Source organism: Phyllobates terribilis, unplaced genomic scaffold (assembly GCF_046119375.1).
Source record: "Phyllobates terribilis strain yellow unplaced genomic scaffold, ASM4611937v1 Scaffold_345__1_contigs__length_2012815, whole genome shotgun sequence".
In the NCBI taxonomy this organism is placed as follows: Eukaryota; Metazoa; Chordata; class Amphibia; order Anura; family Dendrobatidae; genus Phyllobates; species Phyllobates terribilis.
In genome coordinates, this window is record NW_027363105.1 from 573,278 (window position 1) to 595,000 (window position 21,723).

The window sequence follows — 21,723 nt, forward strand, 5'->3', positions numbered from 1 at the left end:
TCATCAAGAGAATGCCAAGAGTGTGCAAAGCAGTCATCAAAGCAAAAGGTAGCTACTTTGAAGAACCTAGAATATAAGACATATTTTCTGTTATTTCACACGTTTTTGTTAAGTATATAATTCCACATGTGTTAATTCATAGTTTTGATGCTTTCAGTGTGAATGTACAATTTTCATAGTCATGAAAATACAGGAAAATCTTTAAATGAGAATGTGTGTCCAAACTTTTGGTCTGTACTATATAATCAAAAGATGTCAGCAGAACATCGGATGGAGTCAGTTTATTATCTGCAATGGAGCAGCTTAACATTGTATGTACCTTTGACATTGCTATGTAGTCCAAACCATCAGAGCAGTTAAAGACCACACACTGCACGGCCAGCGCCTTGGCCAAATCTTTGGTGGTCTCAGTTTTTCCTGTGCCGGCCGGACCTTCTGGAGCTCCACCAAGATTTAGATAAAAAGCACCGATCTACCAATGAAACATGAAAGAACTGGTATGAAATATCAATAATAATTGCTAATAAGTTTCATGCATCATACAAAAGTCAAAAACATTTCTGAGCATAACCCATCACATCATAGCAGAGTCCGCTAGCATCGGTCAGTGAGCGGAGTGATGACCAGGCGTGGGGAGCTGCCCAGGTACTCATAGGCGGACTTCACATTGCAGTTGATGATTCGCACTCTCGCATTCTCATTCTCCCAGTAATAGCGGAGTTGGGCAAGCCACCGGAAGTCTGTTCATGAGAAACTCCTGAGGAATGTAGGAAAAGATAGTCAACCTCTAAGACACTGCAGAATCACAAGGGAGAGTTTCTAAAGGGAAGGCAAATGCACATACATTATAGGACAAAACTCCTAGTCACCGAATTCTGCTTTTTTCATTTAGTCCCATTGCCCACGGTGTATAACATCCGGACTCTCAGCCCCCAGTTTATAAAATCCGGCCTCTCGCCTCCCCCGGTGTATAACATCCACCCCTCGCCCCTAGTTTAGTATAACATCTCTCCCCTCGCCCCCCCTCCAGTGTATAAAATCCATCCCCTCAACCCCACTGTATAACATCCAACCCCAAGCGCTCCATTGCATAACATCTGGCCCCCAGGGTATAACATCCGGCCCCCAGCCCCGGTGTATAACATCTGTCCCCTCGCTCCCTCCCCCTGGTGTATAACATCCGGCCTCTCGCCCCCCCGGTATATAATATCCGTCCCCTTGCTCCTCAGTGTATAACATCCAGCCCTCGGACTTGTATAACATCTAGCCCCTCGTACCCCTAGGGTATAACATCTGGCCCCTCGGCCTTGTATAACATTAAGACTCTCGCCCCCCACCAGTGTATAACATCAATCCCCACGCCCCCCGGTGTATAACATCCGCCCTCCCATGCGGTGTGCTGTTACTAACATATGACAGAATGGCTGGTGGTGCAGAGCCCTCTGATACCAGCGCGGTCCTGTAATAGGAGCCACCGGGGTAACAAGTCTGGATATTACATTTCTTCCCTCCTAAATCTTCCCCCATCACATGTGAGTGATATTATTAAGGAGTGGAAGGAACTGCAGCAACTCAGGAGACCCCAGAACATTACAGAGCGGGGTCACTGAGTGCTGAGGAGCAGAGGGCAGAACGCTCTCCTGACTCCATAACTGCAGAGTCCAGATCTACTTTGGTAACAACATCACCACAAACACTGCGCCCCCGCCTGGAGCTTTATGGCCGAGCAGCTGCATGCAGCCTTACATCACCAAGCACGATGCCGAGCGTCGGATGGAGTGGTGTGAAGCCGCCACCACAGGACTCTGGAGGAGACCTGTTCTGTGCAGTGACGGATCACACTTCTCTATCTGGCATCTGATGGACGAGTCTGGATTTGGTGAATGCCAGGAGAACGTTACCCTATTAACTGCATTGTGCCCGCTGGGCAGTTTGGTGGTGGAGGTATGGCCTTGTTTTTAGGGGGTGGTCTAGGCCCCTTAGTTCCAGTGAAAAGATATCTTAATGCTTCAGCACAAGACATTTTGTTATGCACACGCCCGGGCTGAGCGGCGTGTGCGTGTGATTGTAGTGATTCCACTGGACCATGAACCGGAGAGTGCCTGGAGGGGCGTGACTAAGTATCTGGCCGATCCGACCAAGATGGCACGACGGCATACGACGCCAGTGCACCAGGGAGAAACCGGGCAGAGGGACCAGGTGCTACTCCAGGTCAAACTCCGGACACGGGGGTTGACCCACACAGGGATTACTGGATCAGGCTGGTTAGGCTGGCGCACAGACTGGAGGGTATAGGCAGGCACGACTGGTATGCAGGCAGGCGGGTAAAGGCAAGTGCAGCTAGAGTGCAGACAGGGAGGCACTAGCAGGTAGGAACACAGGCGGGATAGGACCCAGTACACACTGGGACTCAGGAACAATACAGGTAGAGGGGTACAGGCAAGCACAGCTAGAGTGCAGACAGGGAGGCACTAGCAGGTAGGAACACAGGCGGGATAGGACCCAGTACACACTGGGACTCAGGAACAGGCAGGTTAGGCTGGCACAGACTGGTGGATATAAGCAAACACGGCAGGTATGCAGATGGGTGGATACAGGCGAGTATGCAGGCAGGGAGGTACTGGCCGAAAGGACGGGCTGGAGCACAGAAAGGTTAAGACCCAGTACAGACTGGGTCACAGAACCGCAGATGCGGTAGACAACCACAGCAGAGAGGGAACGCCCGAAGCGGTGGGCAAGAACAGAGCAGGACAGGGCTGCAGGAGGAGCGAGCACAAGCAGGGCAGGACAGGACTGCCGGAGCAGCGGGCACAAGCAGGGCAGGACAGGACTGCCGGAGCAGCGGGCAGAAGCAGGGCAGGACAGGACTGCCGGAGCAGCGGGCAGAAGCAGGGCAGGACAGGACTGCCGGAGCAGCGGGCAGAAGCAGGGCAGGACAGGACTGCCGGAGCAGCGGGCAGAAGCAGAGCAGGCTAGAACCGCCGGAGCGGTAAGCAAAGGGGTCAGAGCAGACTAGAACCGCCGGAGCGGTGAGCAAGGAGTCAGAGCAGGCTAGAACCGCCGGAGCAGTGAGCAAAGGAGTCAGAGCAGGCTAGAACCGCCGGAGCGGTGAGCAAAGGAGTCAGAGCAGGCTAGAACCACCAGAGCGGTGAGCAAAGGAGTCAGAGCAGGCTAGGCTGAGTAGGGGGGACAGGGCTCTGTACACACGGAACAGACAGGAAGGGAAAGGCAGAGCCAGACACCCACAGGGTACTTGCAGTGAAGTAGCGAGTGGACCACAAACTCACAAACGGGAGTACAGAGACAACAAGCAGGAGTTAGGTACGAGTTCAGACTCTGCAGAAAAAGGAAGGGAACGGACATAGAGGCAAAACAGGTAAAGGATAGGAGAGAGTTCAGACTGGAACTGAGTGTACGGAGGAGACCGACACTGCAGCGGGATACAGGAGCGGGTCTGGGAATACGGCCCCCAGAGAGGCAGGACGAACAGGCAAGGAGCGTGTTCAGACAGGACAGACAAGATACAGGAACAGGTCTAGGTAATCGGCCCCTAGAAGGCAGGAGGAACAGGCTAGGAGCGTGTTCAGACAGGTCAGACAAGATACAGGAACAGGTCTAGGTAATCGGCCCCTAGAAGGCAGGAGGAACAGGCTAGGAGCGTGTTCAGACAGGCCTGGAAATACAGCCTCCAGGATAGGCAGACAAGAGAACACAGAACGGGACCTGGCACCTTCAGAGTGCAAGCACACACTGAAAGAAACACTATGCTCAGGCAGGGATAGATGGGCGCAGCTGAGCTATATACCAGGTGACAGACAGCAATAGGCTGAGGACGCACAAGAGGTGTGACCCACAGCAGGTACAAAAAGCAGGAAGTGATCGGGCGCCGCCCTTAAGCAGCAGAAACAGACACAAACAGACAGCATGGAGGGAAGCCAGAGAGACATTCTGGACAGGAGATCAAGTGCGCGCTCTTGCACAGTGGGAGATGGACCACTATGCAAGGACGCCGCCAGGTATGTTACACATTTTAAACAATTGTAGCTTCCAACCCTAAGGGAATAGAAGAGCAGAACTGTTTCCCACACGTTCTCAACCTCAACCCCACTAAACACCTTTAGGATGATTAATTAGAACAAATACTGGAGAATGGCAGCATAAATATGTCACCGCCACATAGGGAAGAACAATGTCAGGCACACATCAATTACATTGCCATATGTCTGCTCAGGCTTAGAATGGCTGACCACTCGGAGAATGACATAATACCTACAAAGAAACCGAACAAAAGGTCATTAAAGGAATTGACATAAAACCCCTTTATTAGTCCATCCATGGTTATAGAACGACACTGCACAGAGGAGGGCACACACACCATTGATAGAAAATATTACAAACCGCACCTAGGCCATCCAAACCACTGACTATAAAGAAGATCAATTGTGGCAATGAGTCATATACAGGGGATGCCGACACCTACAGATGCCAAAACATTCCTATATAGGGACCACCATCTCAATATGCAGAAATGACTACTGCCCCATAGACGTCATTGTAAGTACACCCCAAGATTGCTTTACTGTGACAAGATCAATTGTGTCCTATGAAAACTCAAAGAAAAGAGGGGGGAACATAACATAGATATGGAAAGAACATAGGAATATGGTGAAATGTATGAAGGTGCTCGGCATACTGAGCTGTGATATCTGTAGAGGGACGGACTCCATATTAACATCCTGGATATGGATTAGAATAGGAGGCCATAAAAGCCCCTGTAGGTGTAATGTGGAGGGGGCACAATACCTTTCTCCATGTAGTGTATAATAAATAGAACATGGTATTGGAAAGTTTGCTGCCAGCCATGATGTTTGCACAAACCTGTTTCGATCATTTCCCTGACCACGTCACGAGCGTGCCCCTCTATGGTGACGAGAGCCCCCAATGTGCTGCGAGTCTGCTGGGACAATTTGCCTCCTCGCAAATTGCTCCAAATACCCAGATGTACCTCTATAAAACCCTGCTACAAACAGCATGGAAAACTCAATGCAGATGGATTCATTTTATGCTGGTATTATGGGAAATCCCATACAATGTCTTCCCTTATTGGTAGATATGACGAGAGTAGAGATGAGTGAATGGATTTGCAGGACTCTGGTCCAACAGTCCGGTCAGTATTCCACGGCCGCAGGACCGGAGCCCCGTGAACCGGCATCTCCGGCTCCTCTTTTGATGTCGATGTCATAGTTGTGGTGTGAGGCACAAATGACATCACGCCTGGCCGGCTAATCAAAAGAGGAGCCAGGGATGCCGGCATGTAAGAGGCGGTTAGCAAGGCTCCCATCCAACAGCCACAGACTACTAACCTGCTCTCTTAGACCAAGGTCCTGCAAATTTAGTTGCGCATCTCTAGACAAGATGCATGAATCAATGCAAAATCCCAACAATACTATGGAGCCTTTTGGGTACCTTCAAGATATTGAGCCGCTGTACAACTGCAACCCCCAGGAGAAGACCCCTGGGCAAGAACACTACATGGGCTCTTTGCAGTCTAATAACGTACTGTGAAATAAGCTGCTTGCATCTTTGGATGTGAATGTGGGTCCCCTTACCTCTGTTGCACCAATGGTATATCCCCCCCTGGAAACTCCTATAAGCTGCGTCTCTGGGTATGACAGTCTATTAGCAGGAGAACTCATGAAGTCTGTCTATGAATGTATATATATGTATTTCTCCCAGAAAATTATTACAATTACACGTTTTGTTGTTCACATGTTTATTTCATTTGTGTATATTGGAACAACACAAAAAGAAGATATTAGTCAACAATTTTGGTTCTCAAGTCCTCAGACAGTTCTCTTCTCCTCTTTCTGTTCTCCCTGCTTAGTGTGGCACGTAACAACGCAAAGACTGAGTCAACTTTTCCCCTTTGTATCAGGTTTCAGGTGTGATTTTCATATTGCCCGCACCTTTTACTTGCCACAGGTGAGTTTGAACGAGCATCACATGCTTGAAACAAAATTGTTTACCCACAATTTTGGAAACATGCCAACAATTTTGTCCGACCCATTTATGGGGTTTTGTGTGAAATTATATCCAATTTGCCTTTTTTTGTGTTGTTCCAATACATACAAAGGAAATAAACATGTGTATAACAGAAAATACACATGCAATTTTTTATGGAAAAATACTTCATTTTCTGGAACAACTTCAAGGGTGCCAACACTTCCGGCCATGACTGTTTATAGTGAAGCAACCTTGATCAGTAAAGGAGCTTATGCCGTACCTCCGGGCCACTGCCGATAGCTTCATGCACTTCACTTGTCCAGAACATGAGACACACAGAGCACGACCTGCCCGGCCATTCCCTCACCCAGTCTTTTCTTGCAGTCGCAGGGTATGCCTTTTAAAAAAGAAAGTTAAATTACGTTGACAGAAGCATTTAAGAGAGGGACAACCTTACTAGTATTATCTAGCAAATTCATTTCTACCGATTGCAGGTAGAAGATCTGCTACCTGGCTCTATAGCAAGAGATACATCATCCACAAATCATTCACTGCCGCCAAATAATCTTATACAAATATAAAAGAACTAGATGGTGGCCCGATTCTAATGCACCGGGTATTCTAGAATAGGTATGCGGCCGACCGGGTGCAATCAGCAGAGCTGTGTTTAAATTTGGCGCCAAAATCGCTGATTGGTCGCGTTCGGCAACCGCGACCAATCAGCAAAGCGGTGTTTAAATTTGGCGGCAATATCGATGATTGGTCGCGGGCGGCGGCCGCGACCAATCAGCGAACCGTGTTAGTGAGGACTGGAGAGCGTGTTTAAATTTGGCACCAAAATCGCTGATTAGTCGCGACCAATCAGCCGAGCGGTGTTTAAATTTGGCGCCAATACTGCTGACTGGTCATGGCCGCCGACCGCGACCAATCAGCAGAGCGATGCAGAGTGGGGTTTAAATTCGGCGCCAAAATCACAGATTGGTCGCCGGCCGTGACCAAACAGCAGAGCATTCTTTAAATTTGGTGCCAAAATCGCTGATTGGTCGAGGCCGGCGACAGCGACCAATCAGCAGAGCGTTGTTTAAATTTGGCGCCAATCTCGCTGATTGGTCGCGGCTGGCGGCCGCGACCAATCAGCAGTGCGGTGTTTAAATTTGGCACCAAAATCGCTGATTAGTCGCGGCTGGCGGCTGCGACCAATCAGTAGAGCAGGGTTTAAATTTGGCACCAATAATGCTGATGGGTCTTTGCCGGCGACCGCGACCAATCAGCACAGCGGGGTTTACATTTGGCCCCAATGCTGCTGATTGGTCTCGGCCGGCGACCGTGACCAATCAGCAGAGCGTTGTTTAAATTTGGCACCAAAAACGCAGATTGGTCGCGGCCGGTGGTTGCGACCAATCAGCAGAGTGAGGTTTAAATTTGGCGCCAATACTGCTGATTGATCTCGGCCAGCGACCGCGATCAATCAGCAGAGCGTTGCTTAAATTTGGCGCCAATCTCGTTGATTGGACGCGTCCGGCGTCCGCGTCCAATCAGCACAGCAGTGTTTAAATGTGGCGGCAAGATCGGTGAATGGTCGCGGCCGCTATTTAAATGTGGCGCCCAAATCGGTGATTGGTTGCGGGCAGCGGACGCGAACAATCAGCAGAGCGGTGTTTAACTTTAGCGCCAAGATCACTGATTGGTCGGGTGTGGAGAGCGCGACCAATCAGCGAATCGTATTGGTGAGGAGCGGGGAGCGGAATCGTATTAGAGAGGACAGGGGAGCGCCCCTGCCTGTGCGGCTACTTCCGCTGCGAGAACCCGGGACATGAGCGGGCGCTCGGAGCAGAAGTATCCCGACCCGCAGCGCCGCTCCCCGGTCCCCCCTTCACACCCTAGCCGCTGATGTCCCCACAGTATCCGCAGGGTGTTACAAAGGTCCGGACATTTGTGTTCAAAATCGCTGATTGGTCGCTGGTGCTGCCCGCGACCAATCACCGATTTGGGCGCCAATTTTAAATATCGGCCGCGACCAATCACCGATCTTGGCTCCACATTTAAACACCGCTGTGCTGATTGGTCGCCGACGCTGGGCGCGACCAATCACCGATTTTGGCGCCACATTTAAATTTAAATAGCGGCCGCGACCAATTGGATGTCAGCGCCGCTCCCCGGTCCTCCCTTCACACCCTAGCCGCATGGATGTCAGCGCCGCTGCCTGTGCGGATAGTTCCGCTGCAAGAACCCGGGACATGAGTGGGCGCTCGCAGCAGAAGTATCCGGACTCGCAGCGCCGCTCCCCGGTCCTCCCTTCACACCCTAGCCACTGATGTCCCCACAGTATCCGCATGGTGTTACAAAGGTCAGGACATCTGTGTTAAAAATCGCTGATTGGTCGCTGGCGCTGGCCGCGACCAATCACCGATCTTGGCGGCAAATTCAAACACCGCTGTGCTGATTGGTCGCCGACGCTGTGCGCGACCAATCACCAATTTTGGCGGCACATTTAAATAGCGTCCGCGACCAATCAGTACAGCGGTGTTTAAATGTTGAGCCAAGATCGGTGATTGGTCGCGGCCGATATTTAAATTTGGCGCCTAAATCGGTGATTGGTCGGCGGCAGCGTCAGCGACCAATCAGCGATTTTTAACACAAATGTCCGGACCTTTGTAACACCATGCGGATACTGTGGGGACATCAGCGGCTAGGGTGTGAAGGGAGGACCGGGGAGCGGCGCTGCGGGTCGGGATACTTCTGCTGCGAGCGCCCGCTCATGTCCCGGGTTCTCGGAGCGGAAGTATCCGCACAGGCAGCGGCGCTGACATCCATGCGGCTAGGGCGTGAAGGGAGCACCGGGGAGCGGCGCTGACATCCAATTGGTCGCGGCCGCTATTTAAATGTGCCGCACAAATCGGTGATTGATCGCCGACTTGGCCCGCAACCAACCACTGATCTTGCGGCCAAAGTTAAACACTACGGTGCTAATTGGTCGCGGATGCTGACAGCGACCAATCACCGATTTGGGCGCCACATTCAAATATCGGCCGCGACCAATCACCGATCTTGGCTCCACATTTAAACACCGCTGTGCTGATTGGTCGCCGACGCTGGGCGCGACCAATCACCGATTTTGGTGCCACATTTAAATAGCGTCCGCGACCAATCCGCACAGCGGTGTTTAAATGTGGAGCCAAGATCGGTGATTGGTCGCGGCCGATATTTGAATGTGGCGCCAAAATCGGTGATTGGTCGCTGTCAGCGTCCGCGACCAATCAGCACCGTAGTGTTTAACTTTTGCGGCAAAATCGTGATTGGTTGTGGGCCAAGACCGCGACCAATCACCGATTTGTGCGGCACTTTTAAATAGCGTCCGCGACCAATTGGATGTCAGCGCCGCTCCCCGTTCCTCCCTTCACACCCTAGCCGCATGGATGTCAGCGGCGCTGCCTGTGCGGATACTTCCGCTCCGAGAACCCGGGACATGAGCGGGCGTTCGGAGCAGAAGTATCACGACCCGCAGCGCCGCTCCCTGGTCCTCCCTTCACACCCTAGCCGCTGATGTCCCCACAGTATCCGCATGGTGTTACAAAGGTCCGGACATTTGTGTTAAAAATCGCTGATTGGTCGCTGGCGCTGCCCGCGACCAATCACCGATTTGGGCGCCAAATTTAAATATCAGCCGCGACCAATCAGCACAGCGGTGTTTAAATGTGGAGCCAAGATCGGTGATTGGTCGCGGCCGATATTTAAATTTGGCGCCCAAATCGGTGATTGGTCGCGGGCAGCGCCAGCGACCAATCACCGATCTTGGCTCCACATTTAAACACCGCTGTGCTGATTGGTCGCGGCTGATATTTAAATTTGGCGCCCAAATCGGTGATTGGTCGCGGGCAGCGCCAGCGACCAATCAGCGATTTTTAACACAAATGTCCGGACCTTTGTAAGACCATGCGGATACAGTGGGGACATCAGCGGCTAGGGTGTTAAGGGAGGACCGGGGAGCGGCGCTGCGAGTCCAGATACTTCTGCTGCGAGCGCCCGCTCATGTCCCGGGTTCTCGGAGCGGAAGTATCCGCACAGGCAGCGCCGCTGACATCCATGCGGCTAGGGTGTGAAGGGAGGACCGGGGAGCGGCGCTGACATCCATGCGGCTAGGGTGTGAAGGGAGGACCGGGGAGCGGCGCTGACATCCATGCGGCTAGGGTGTGAAGGGAGGACCGGGGAGCGGCGCTGACATCCAATTGGTCACGGACGCTATTTAAAAGTGCCGCACAAATCGGTGATTGGTCGCTGTCTTGGCCCGCGACCAATGACTGATCTTGGCGCCAAAGTTAAACACTATTGTGCTGATTGGTCGGGGACGCTGACCGCGACCAATCACCGATTTGGGCGCCAAATTGAAATATCGGCCGCGACCAATCACCGATTTTGGCGCCAAATTTAAATATCGGCCGCGACCAATCACCACAGCGGTGTTTAAATGTGGAGCCAAAATCGGTGATTGGTCGCGGGCAGCGTCGGCGACCAATCAGCACAGCGGTGTTTAAGTTTTGCGCTAAGATCAGTGATTGGTCGGGTCCGAAGACCGCGATCAATCATCGAATCGTCTTGGTGAGGACCGGGGAGCGGCGCTGCCTGTGCGGCTACTTCCGCTGCGAGAACCCGGGACATAGCGGGCGCTCACAGCAGAAGTATCCCGACCCGCAGCGCCGCTCCCCGGTCCTCCCTTCCGCATGGAGGTCAGCGACGCCGGCGGTCCTTCCGCTGCTACCGGCCGGGAGATGAGCGCCTCGCGGCGCTCATCTTCCGGCTGCATCTCCATCCCGCAGATGGGTCCGTCGGTCGGGTTCCTTCTGCTGTTGCCGGCCGGGAGATGAGCGCCTTGCGCCAGTCATCTCCTGGCTGCATCGCCGCTCAGCTCCGTCCCGCAGATGAGCCGCTAACGGCCGCCATCTTTTTTTAGAAATCCCCCGGCGCTGATTGGCCGCTGCCGGACCAATGAGCGACGCGGGATTTCCTGGACAGACAGACACACAGACAGACAGACAGACGGGATAAGACGATTATATATATAGACTAGATTAGTTCCAATTAATGCTTTTGGTCTGTAGGTAGATCCGTACCATTCGTGACCGAGCAATAACATCATGCACGCTCCTTAACATGACATCTTCCCCTTGGATGAGCCACTTCTCCACGGCCCCCCGAGCCTCGGAGGTGGAGATGGTCTGGATGAGCTCTACGCGTTCCCCCTCGGTGCTGTACATGGCTTTGATGTCCAGGTTAGGAAGGAGCTCCAGCTTTGCTATGCCTTCAAAGCCCTTCTTTAGATGTGGTTGGACCCGCAGAGGATCTTTAGTCTCAGAGAGAATTTCTAGCATTTCATTGTTGTACAGGAAGAAAAAGCTAAAGTGAAAATGCACAATATGATAAAGATGTCATTAAAGTATTGGGTCAGGCGCCATTTGTATTAGTGTCTATGTGAGAAAATAGAAAAGCAAAGCTTTAAAGTAAAGATTCAGTCCCCATACACATTGGATTAAAATAGTTTAAACCTGACGATTGCAGCAGGACCGGCCTACCCACTGATGTGTATGGGGGTCTCCTGACTCTCCCCCGATAGAGGATGTCAGGGCCAGAAGGATCGGGCAGATGGGATTTCAATACCCGGTCTTTTGGTTCTCAGGGGAGATAACCCGCTGCCGGAGGTGTCCAGTACCGACTTTCTCCTCTCTCCCCATTAAAACCACATGACTGTTCAGCAGAATAGGTGGGAGTCAGGAGAAATAGCCAAATAACCATTCAGACCACGGGTATCTCATATGTCATGCGTATGGTTAGCTTAAAGGGGCTATCCAGCTTTGGGAACTTTTTTTTATTTAACTGAAATGTGTATTCCCATCTCCAGGATTCTACCCCAATATGTAGTATGCGTAATAATAATAATATTAGCAAATACCTCCAATTAGAAGTTTAGTATAGTTCTTCTGATTTGTTTTGTTGCTTACCCCATGTGCAGGGCATTGCAGTAGCTTAGGTTACGACCACTAGCAAATAACTGTCACTATATGAGTGGTCGTAACCATGGATACCGAAGCTACTGCAATGCCTTGCACATGGGGAAAGCGACATAGTGAATCAGAAGAACTATACTACACTTCTAATTGGAGGTATTTGCTAATATTATTATTATTACTACGCCTACTACATATTGGGATAGGATCTTGGAGATGGGAATACCCATTTAATTGCGAGTATTTGCGACAATTCAGTTTCATTAAAAATGTTGCACCGTTAGGCTTTTTGTTTCCTGCACATTCAGCTTTGATGTGATCTGTGGTCATAAATCGGCTAAGAGGAGCTGAAAAAAGACAGATTAAAAATAAGTCCAATAGCCAGCGCAACACAGAGCCAATAGAAGGCAAACAGTGCAAAATTATTAATGAAATCCAATTACAAAAATGATTTCAATGCGTTTAAATAAGAAAAAAAAATATTTAAGGAATATATACAATCATTGCAACAAGTGAAAGGACTATACCGTGGGAAAAAAGCCTCTTCTTCTCCAGATAGGCATTCAGCCCTTTCATGATTTTATCCAGAAGCACATTGCTGTCCTGAAGTTTTTCCAGAAGTCCGGTCAGAGAAGTGGCGCTTAAAACCTAAAACAAAGTAGATAGCCCATAAGTAAGATTCCATTATATAGTTATAGAGACTGAAAAAAGGTCACATTCATTGACTATTGTGCCAATAGTTTATATTAAAAGAAAAATTAGAACCTATTTGGATAGAAAATAGAAGATGCGGGAGGCTGGAGTCCAGGCAGTGCGGAGCCCCATAACCCAGGATCCTTGTGATGGAAGCATCAGGACACGGACTCTTGGAAAACATCAATCCTGGATGCAAGATGACCGTGCTTTCTTGTATCAGTCCACCATGAAGCATCCATTTACCTTCGGGTCTTTAACGCAATGTTTCATGATCTCTCTCCAGTTTCTATCCACAGTCTGGAATAAGCGTCCTTCTTCAGGCATTTGCTGCATGATGTCCTCAGAAGAGAAGATTAAAGCCACTGGGTCGGCACCTTCAGCCATTCATCAATGGTTTCCTGGATCCTTATCAGTCGTTCCTCCCATTGCTTAAAGGAGGAGAGCAAAAAGTTAATTACACATAAAATGAAAAGGATAGAAAAAAAATGCTATCATTTTAGAAGATAAATTATCAATGGATATGAATTCTGAATTGTTGGACATTTGTAGGGAAAGTTTGGCGAGACTCCTTGATACCATCCCCTTTACATGTAAGCTGGAGCCGCATGTAACTTTAGCCTCGGCGATCCTAATGAAACCTTAGCTTCTGCTAATAAGCAAGTGAAGATTTTAAGCTGAGTGACAACATTTACTGTGGGTGGGAACTCCTTAATCCCTTCAGGACCGGATAATTTTTTGTTTTGCATTTTTTCCTTCCCTTCTTCAAAAAGCCATACATTTTTTAATTTTTCCATTGATATAGCTGCAAGAGGCTATGTAATGTGCTGTAGCTTAACCCCTTCCCAACATATGACATACTGTTAAGCCATATGCCATGTTCCTGCAGATGTGCAAAATTTGGACCTGGGCCCCCACCAGCATGTTGGTCAGATGTATGGGCCCTTGTAGCATTCTAGATCCGATAATGATGCGCGTGTTCGTCCCTGCCTTGGATGTTTCCCATTGTAGCCCCATCCTATAATAATGTCTCTCATTCTAGGCCCCTTCCTGGTATAATGTTCCCCATCCTGCGCCCCTTCCTGTTATAATATCCCCGATCCTGGGCCTCTTCCTGTTATAATATCCACCTTCTGTGTATAATACCCCCCATCCTGAGCCCCTTTCAGCAATAACGTCCCAATCCTGGGCTCCTTCCTGGTATAATGTCCTTGGTCCTGTGCCTCTTACTGTAATAATGTCCCCCATCCTGGCCCCTTCCTGTAACAATGTCCCCAATCCTGGTACAATGTCCCCCATCCTATAACAATGTCCTCCATCCTGGTATCCTGTCCCCCATCCTAGGCCCCATTCTGGTATAATGACCTCCATCCTTGTGCCCTTCCTGGTGTAATGTCCTTCATCCTGGCCCATGTCATGGTATAATGACCCCCATTCTGGTATAATGCTCCCTATCCTGGGCCCTTTCCTTGTATAATGTTCCCCATCCTGGGCCCCTTCTTTATATAATGCTCCCCATCCTGGGCCCCTTCCTTGTCTAATTCTCCCCACCCTGAGCCCCTTCCTTGTCTAATGCTCCCCATCCTTGGCCCTTTCCTGGTATAATGTTCTGTCGTTCTTTTCTAATACATTAAATAAACAAAAATAAATGATTCTTCTTACCTTCCTGCGCTCCCACGACATGCGGCGTCTTCTTCTGTAGCTGATTTCAGTGTGCCGGCAAGGGCAGCGCATGACGTCACTTCCATGCGTCGCTCGTGACTGGCACGCCGACATCAGCTACCGGCCTTTGATTGGCTGGCAGCATGCATTGCAGCTCAGGGACCCGGCATGTCCCTGCGCAGCAATATACTTCAGCCGAATGTGCGTCCTCAGACTGTGGAAGTGCCATAAATATATGAGATGGGAATACCACTCTGCCACTGTGCGTTCCTTTATGCACTTTACCCTCCTTTTTGGCACTCTTTGTGGTAAGAGACTACCTTAAAAAATGTTTTATGTGACATGTATCTGATTATTTGTGGGCAGGAGCATTATTTAGATGGATACCTGCTGCATATGGCAAGTGTAAATCCAATGACTATGGAATACTTCTGGATTACTTTTTGATATATTATTACACTCATTGGATTGTCTTGATATACTAACCTTATGCTATATTATCTATATTGCTCATGTCCCACTGTGACCATATGCGTGACCATATATGTATACTTTGTAACATATCTTGCTACATTGGTAATCTAATTAGTGTCTTTATACTATCCGTATTATGTCATTTCTCTTTTTACTATGTACGTTTTTTAACTTGATGGAATAAAAATTTATATTTTTTACGCCAATTAACTCTTTCTTCTCCTATGTACCCATGTGTTTCATGAGTTGGCTCAGTTTGGCAAATCTGGGATATATTTCCCCCCGGATATGCCAACTTTACCCCTATAGGGTCTATTTAGTTGTATCACTCTGAGTCTATGTCTGATCCAGAGATACAATAATGAACATGAATCCTTATATATCACGGATCTTGCAGCCGCCTTTACCTGCTTGGACATAAGTGTTACATAGTTACATAGTTTAAAAGGCCGAAAAAAGACAAGTGTCCATCCAGTTCAGCCTATTTCTTGTGCACTGCAGCTATTCCGCAGCGTTGATCCAGGGGAAGGCAAAAAAAAACCATGCGGTATAGGCCAATTTACATCATTGAGGAAAAATTCACTTCCCGACTCCAATCTGGCAGTCAGATTAAATCCCTGGATTAATTAACTATCACTAAGCATAAGATGTAATTTTATTGTTCTCAAGAAAGGCGTCCAGTCCTCTCTTGAACTCATTAAGTGAGTTGGACATCACCACTTCCTCTCCCAGAGAATTCCAGAGTCTCACAGCTCTGACCGTAAAGAATCCCCTTCTATGCTGGTGCAGGAACCTCCTTTCCTCCAGACGCATAGTGTGCCCCCTCGTCTTTGTCACCATCCTTGGTATAAACAGGTCATGGGAGAGATCTCTGTACAGCCCCCTGATGTATTTATACATGTTTATGAGGTCTCCCCTAAGCCTTCTCTTTTCCAACGTAAATAGGCCTAATTTGGACAACCTCTCTGGGTATTCTAGTCCCTCCATTCCCTTTATTACCTTAGTCGCCCTCCTTTGTACCCTCTCTAGCTCCAATATGTCTTTCCTGAGTACCGGAGCCCAGAACTGTGCACAATATTCTAAGTGCGGCCTTACCAGCGCTTTATACAGAGGAAGAACAATGTTCTCATCATATGCCCCTATTCCTCTTCTGATGCATGCCATGACTCTATTTGCCTTCGCAGCTGCTGCCTGACACTGGGCACTCCAATTTAATTTGCTGTTAACCAAGACGCCCAGGTCCTTCTCCATGTCAGATTTCCCCAACGGTTTCCCATTTAATATGTATGGGTGACTGCTGTTTTTCTTTCCCATGTGCATGACCTTACATTTATCGGCATTGAACCCCATTTGCCATTTTTTGGCCCAACTCCCCAATTTATCTAAATCCTCCTGTAGCTGTGCCCTATCCTCATCTGTATTAACTACGTTACAAAGTTTAGTATCATCTGCAAATATTGCTATTTTACTATGCAACCCTTCCACTAGATCATTAATAAGTATATTAAATAATATAGGGCCCAAGACAGACCCTTGAGGCACCCCGCTAGTCGAGACGCAGTTATAAAAGGAATCCAATTTGTCCGCATTAATCAACTGCAGGGCATCTTGATTGGCAAATAGATTGATCACGTTGGGGTACCAAGTGTTCAGCAACTTTTCTTCTGTCTTGGCACAAGCCAAGGATACGCTGTTCCTCAGGGATTCACATTCTACAGGACCCCTGGACCCGACAAAGAATAAAGCACTTTATCATATTAAACCTGACAGGGCACACCTGTGAAGTGAAGACCATTTCCGGTGACTACCTCTTGAAGCTCATCAAGAGAATGCCAAGAGTGTGCAAAGCAGTCATCAAAGCAAAAGGTGGCTACTTTGAAGAACCTAGAATATAAGACATAGTTTCAGTTGTTTCACACTTTTTTGTGAAGTATATAATTCCACATGTGTTAATTCATAGTTTTGATGCCTTCAGTATGAATGTACAATTTTCATAGTCATGAAAATACAGAAAAATCTTTAAATGAGAAGGTGTGTCCAAACTTTTGGTCTGTACTGTATATATCCACCCATATACAGTATACATATACACACATATACAGTATACATATATACACACCCATATACAGTATACATATATATACACACATATACAGTATACATATACACACCCATATACAGTATACATATATATACACACATATACAGTATACATATATACACACCCATATACAGTATACATATATATACACACATATACAGTATACATATATACACACATATACAGTATACATATATACACACATATACAGTATGCATATATACACCCATATACAGTATACATATATACACACATATACCAGTATACATATATATACACCCATATACAGTATACATATATATACACACTTATACAGTATACATATATACACACCCAGTATACAGTATATATATATATATATATATATACACACACCCATATACTGTATATATATATATATATATATATATACACACCCATATACAGTATACATATATACACACATATACAGTATACATATATACACACATATACAGTATACATATATACACATATATACACACATATACACACACATACCAGTATACATATATATATACACACGCCCATATACAGTATACAGTGCTGGCCAAAAGTATTGGCACCCCGGCAATTCTGTCAGATAATGCTCAATTTCTTCCTGAAAATGATTGCAATCATAAATTCTTTGGTATTATTCTCTTCATTTAATTTGTCTTCAATGAAAAAAACACAAAAAGAATTGTCCTAAAGCCAGATTGGATATAATTCCACACCAAACCTAAAAAAGGGGGTGGACAAAAGTATTGGCACCCTTTGAAAAATCATGTGATGCTTCTCTAATTCGTGTAATTAACAGCACCTGTAACTTACCTGTGGCACCTAACAGGTGTTGGCAATAGCTAAATCACACTTGCAGCCAGTTAACATGGATTAAAGTTGACTCAACTTCTGTCCTGTGTCCTTGTATGTACCACATTGAGCATGGAGAAAAGAAAGAAGACCAAAGAACTGTCTGAGGACTTGAGAAACCAAATTGTGAGGAAGCATGAGCAATCTCAAGGCTACAAGTCCATCTCCAAAGACCTGAATGTTCCTGTGTCTTCCGTGCGCAGTGTCATCAAGAAGTGTAAAGCCCATGGCACTGTGGCTAACCTCCCTAGATGTGGACGGAAAAAAAAATTGACGAGAGATTTCAACGCAAGATTGTGCGGATGGTGGATAAAGAACCTCGACTAACATCCAAACAAGTTCAAGCTGCCCTGCAGTCCGAGGGTACAGCAGTGTCAACCCATACTATCCGTTGGCGTCTGAATGAAAAGGGACTGTATGGTAGGATACCCAGGAAGACCCCACTTCTTACCCCGAGACATAAAAAAGCCAGGCTGGAGTTTGCCAAAACTTACCTGAGAAAGCCTAAAACGTTTTGGAAGAATGTTCTCTGGTCAGATGAGACAAAAGTAGAGCTTTTTGGGAAAAAGCATCAACATAGAGTGTACAGGAAAAAAAAAGAGGCATTCAAAGAAAAGAACACGGTCCCTACAGTCAAACATGGCGGAGGTTCCCTGATGTTTTGGGGTTGCTTTGCTGCCTCTGGCACTGGACTGCTTGACAGTGTGCATGGCATTATGAAGTCTGAAGACTACCAACAAATTTTGCAGCATAATGTAGGGCCCAGTGTGAGAAAGCTGGGTTTCCCTCAGAGGTCATGGGTCTTCCAGCAGGACAATGACCCAAAACACACTTCCAAAAGCACTATAAAATGGTTTTAGAGAAAGCACTGGAGACTTCTAAGGTGGCCAGCAATGAGTCCAGACCTGAATCCCATAGAACACCTGTGGAGAGATCGCAAAATGGCAGTTTGGAGAAGGCTCCCTTCAAATATCAGGGACCTGGAGCAGTTTGAAGTGACCGCGGGCAAGGCCGCGCATTGGTATCTATGATCTGGCCCAGCAAGATCCCCACACACAGACTCTATCTTGACAACCGTATCTTTACTCGCATACATTTTTAACACAGCAAAGAAAAAAAAACAATAAATGACAACCGTAAATATGCACAGTAATAACGTGTACTGATAAGCTGACCCTCACTGTCCCTACTCACACGTTACCAGTCCTTTACTCCAGAAGGATGTGTCCCCCGTCGCAGGCCTGTCTGTCTTTGCAGGAAGGCGTCCCAGCCGGAGAAAAAACAGGAACAGCAGAATTCGCGGAAACAAAGGAAGGGATACTTCGGCCTCTCGCCAGAGGTCCCGCTTACAGTCTCTCTGATCCGGATAGAAGCTCTGGTGGGTCCCCTTATGTAGTCCACACTCCAGTAGCAGGGAGTGTAACAGCTGAATCCTTCAGCAGTGCAGGAGCTGGGGAAGGCTCCGAGGATATGGTGTCAGATAGAAGAAATCACGTTGAGAGTCTCTCCTGCGCCACACACGAGGGCCTGCACACCGTCCTGGCTCTTTTCACAGACCACAGCAGACTCTGCGCGCGCTTTTTCCTGCTTCCCACTTTGGTCACGTGACTCTCTAGGGCGGGACACAGGAGGCTCAGTCTTTTTCTCTGTCATCACACCCTGCGCAGGTGCAACCTCTGGACAAGGTGGCAACATCATCCTGTGTAATCACTTCTGTAACAGGCTCTATATCAATTATCACAGAACAGCCAGAGACGGCCAGCTCACTACAAGTTTGCCAAAGAAGAATGGTCTACAATTCCAGCAGAGCATTGTAAGAAACTCATTGATGGTTACCGGAAGCGGTTGTTCGCAGTTATTTTGGCTAAAGGTTGTGCAACCAAGTATTAGGCTGAGGGTGCCAATACTTTTGTCTGGCCCATTTTTGGAGTTTTGTGTGAAATGATCAATGATTTTATTTTTGCTTCATTCTCTTTTGTGTTTTTCCTTGCAAGCAAATTAAATGAAGATAATAAGACCAAAGAATTTGTGATTGCAATCATTTTCAGGAAGAAACTGAGTATTATCTGACAGAATTGCAGGGGTGCCAATACTTTTGGCCACCACTGTACATATATATATACACACACATACAGCATACATATATACACCCATATACAGTATACATATACACACATCTACAGTATACATATATATACACCTATATACAGTATACATATATACACACCCATATACAGTATACATATATACACAGTATAGATATACACACACATATACAGTATACATATATATACACACACATACAGTATACATATATACACACCCATATACAGTATACATATACACACCCATATACAGTATACATATATACACACACATACAGTATACATATATACACACATATACAGTATACATATATATATACATACAGTATGCATATACACATATACAGTATACATATATATATATATACATACATATAGAGTATCTATAATATAACGCTACAAGCGTCCCTCTGTCTGAAGCCTTTATAGTCTGCGCTAGTGCGACACGCCTGCACAGTCTGGCTCCAGACTGAAGAACGCATGGAGCCGTTACAGGTAAGAGGAGTGTATGGTGCTGGAGATCGAGGTATGCGTATACACTGAACACATACCGCGATCTCTGGCGCCATACTTACATACTTACCTGACCGGGATGAGCGCTACCGCGGCGCCTCTGTTCGGTCCAGAGTCCGGGGGAAGAGGGAGGCATTGAAATCGGCACATGCGCATAGCGCTATCCGGCGCCATTTTACTGAAGACACATTTGCAATGTGTCTTCAGCAAAATGGAGCCGGACAGCGTGGTATGAGCACACGCGTACTTCGGCGCCGCACTCCTCCCCCGGCCTCCAGCAGAACGGGAAACAGCGCTGGAGCACAGGGAAGAAAGGTGAGTATAAGTGTTTATTTTCTTGTATGTGTGTGTAGCATGATAGGGATGAGGGGTGCCATACATACCAGGATTGGGGGGTGAGGGGTGCCATACATACCAGGATTGGGGGGTGAGGGGTGCCATACATACCAGGATTGGGGGGTGAGAGGACCATACATACCAGGATTGGCGGGTGAGGGGACTATCCATACCAGGATTGGGGGGTGAGGGGTGCCATGCATACCAGGATTGGGGGGTAAGGGGACCATGCATAACAGGATTGGGGGTGAGGGGACCATGCATAACAGGATTGGGGGTGAGGGGTGCCATGCATAACAGGATTGGGGGTGAGGGGTGCCATGCATACCAGGATAGGGATGAGGGGTACCATGCATACCAGGATTGGGGATGTGAGGGGGTACCATAGATACCAGAATAGGGATGAGGGGGTACCATGCATACCAGGATTGGGGTTGAGGGGTACCATGTATACCAGAATTGGGGGGTGAGGGGACCATGCATACCAGGATTGGGGCTGAGGGGTGCCATGTATACCAGAATTGGGGGGGGGACCATGCATACCAGGATTGGGGATGAGGGGTGCCATGCATACCAGGATTGGGGAATGAGGGGTGCCATGCATACCAGGATTGGGGAATGAGGGGTGCCATGCATACCAGGATTGGGGAATGAGGGGTGCCATGCATACCAGGATTGGGGAATGAGGGGTGCCAAGTATACCAGGATTGGGGGTGAGGGGTGCCATGCATACCAGGATTGGGGGGTGAGGGATGCCATGTATACCAGAATTGGGGGGTGAGGGGACCATACATACCAGGATTGGGGGGTGAGGGGACCATGCATACCAGAATTAGGGGGTGAGGGGTGCCATGTATACCAGGATTGGGGAATGAGGGATGCCATGTATACCAGAATTGAGGGGTGAGGGGACCATGTATACCAGGATTGGGGGATGAGGGGTGCCATGTATACCAGGATTGGGGGT

At 47.9% G+C, this 21,723-nt stretch overlaps 1 pseudogene; it reads right to left on the minus strand.

Moving 5' to 3' along the window:
- LOC141222227 (dynein axonemal heavy chain 12-like) overlaps window positions 1-21,723 on the minus strand; it is a 165,573-nt pseudogene that overhangs the window by 18,896 nt on the left and 124,954 nt on the right.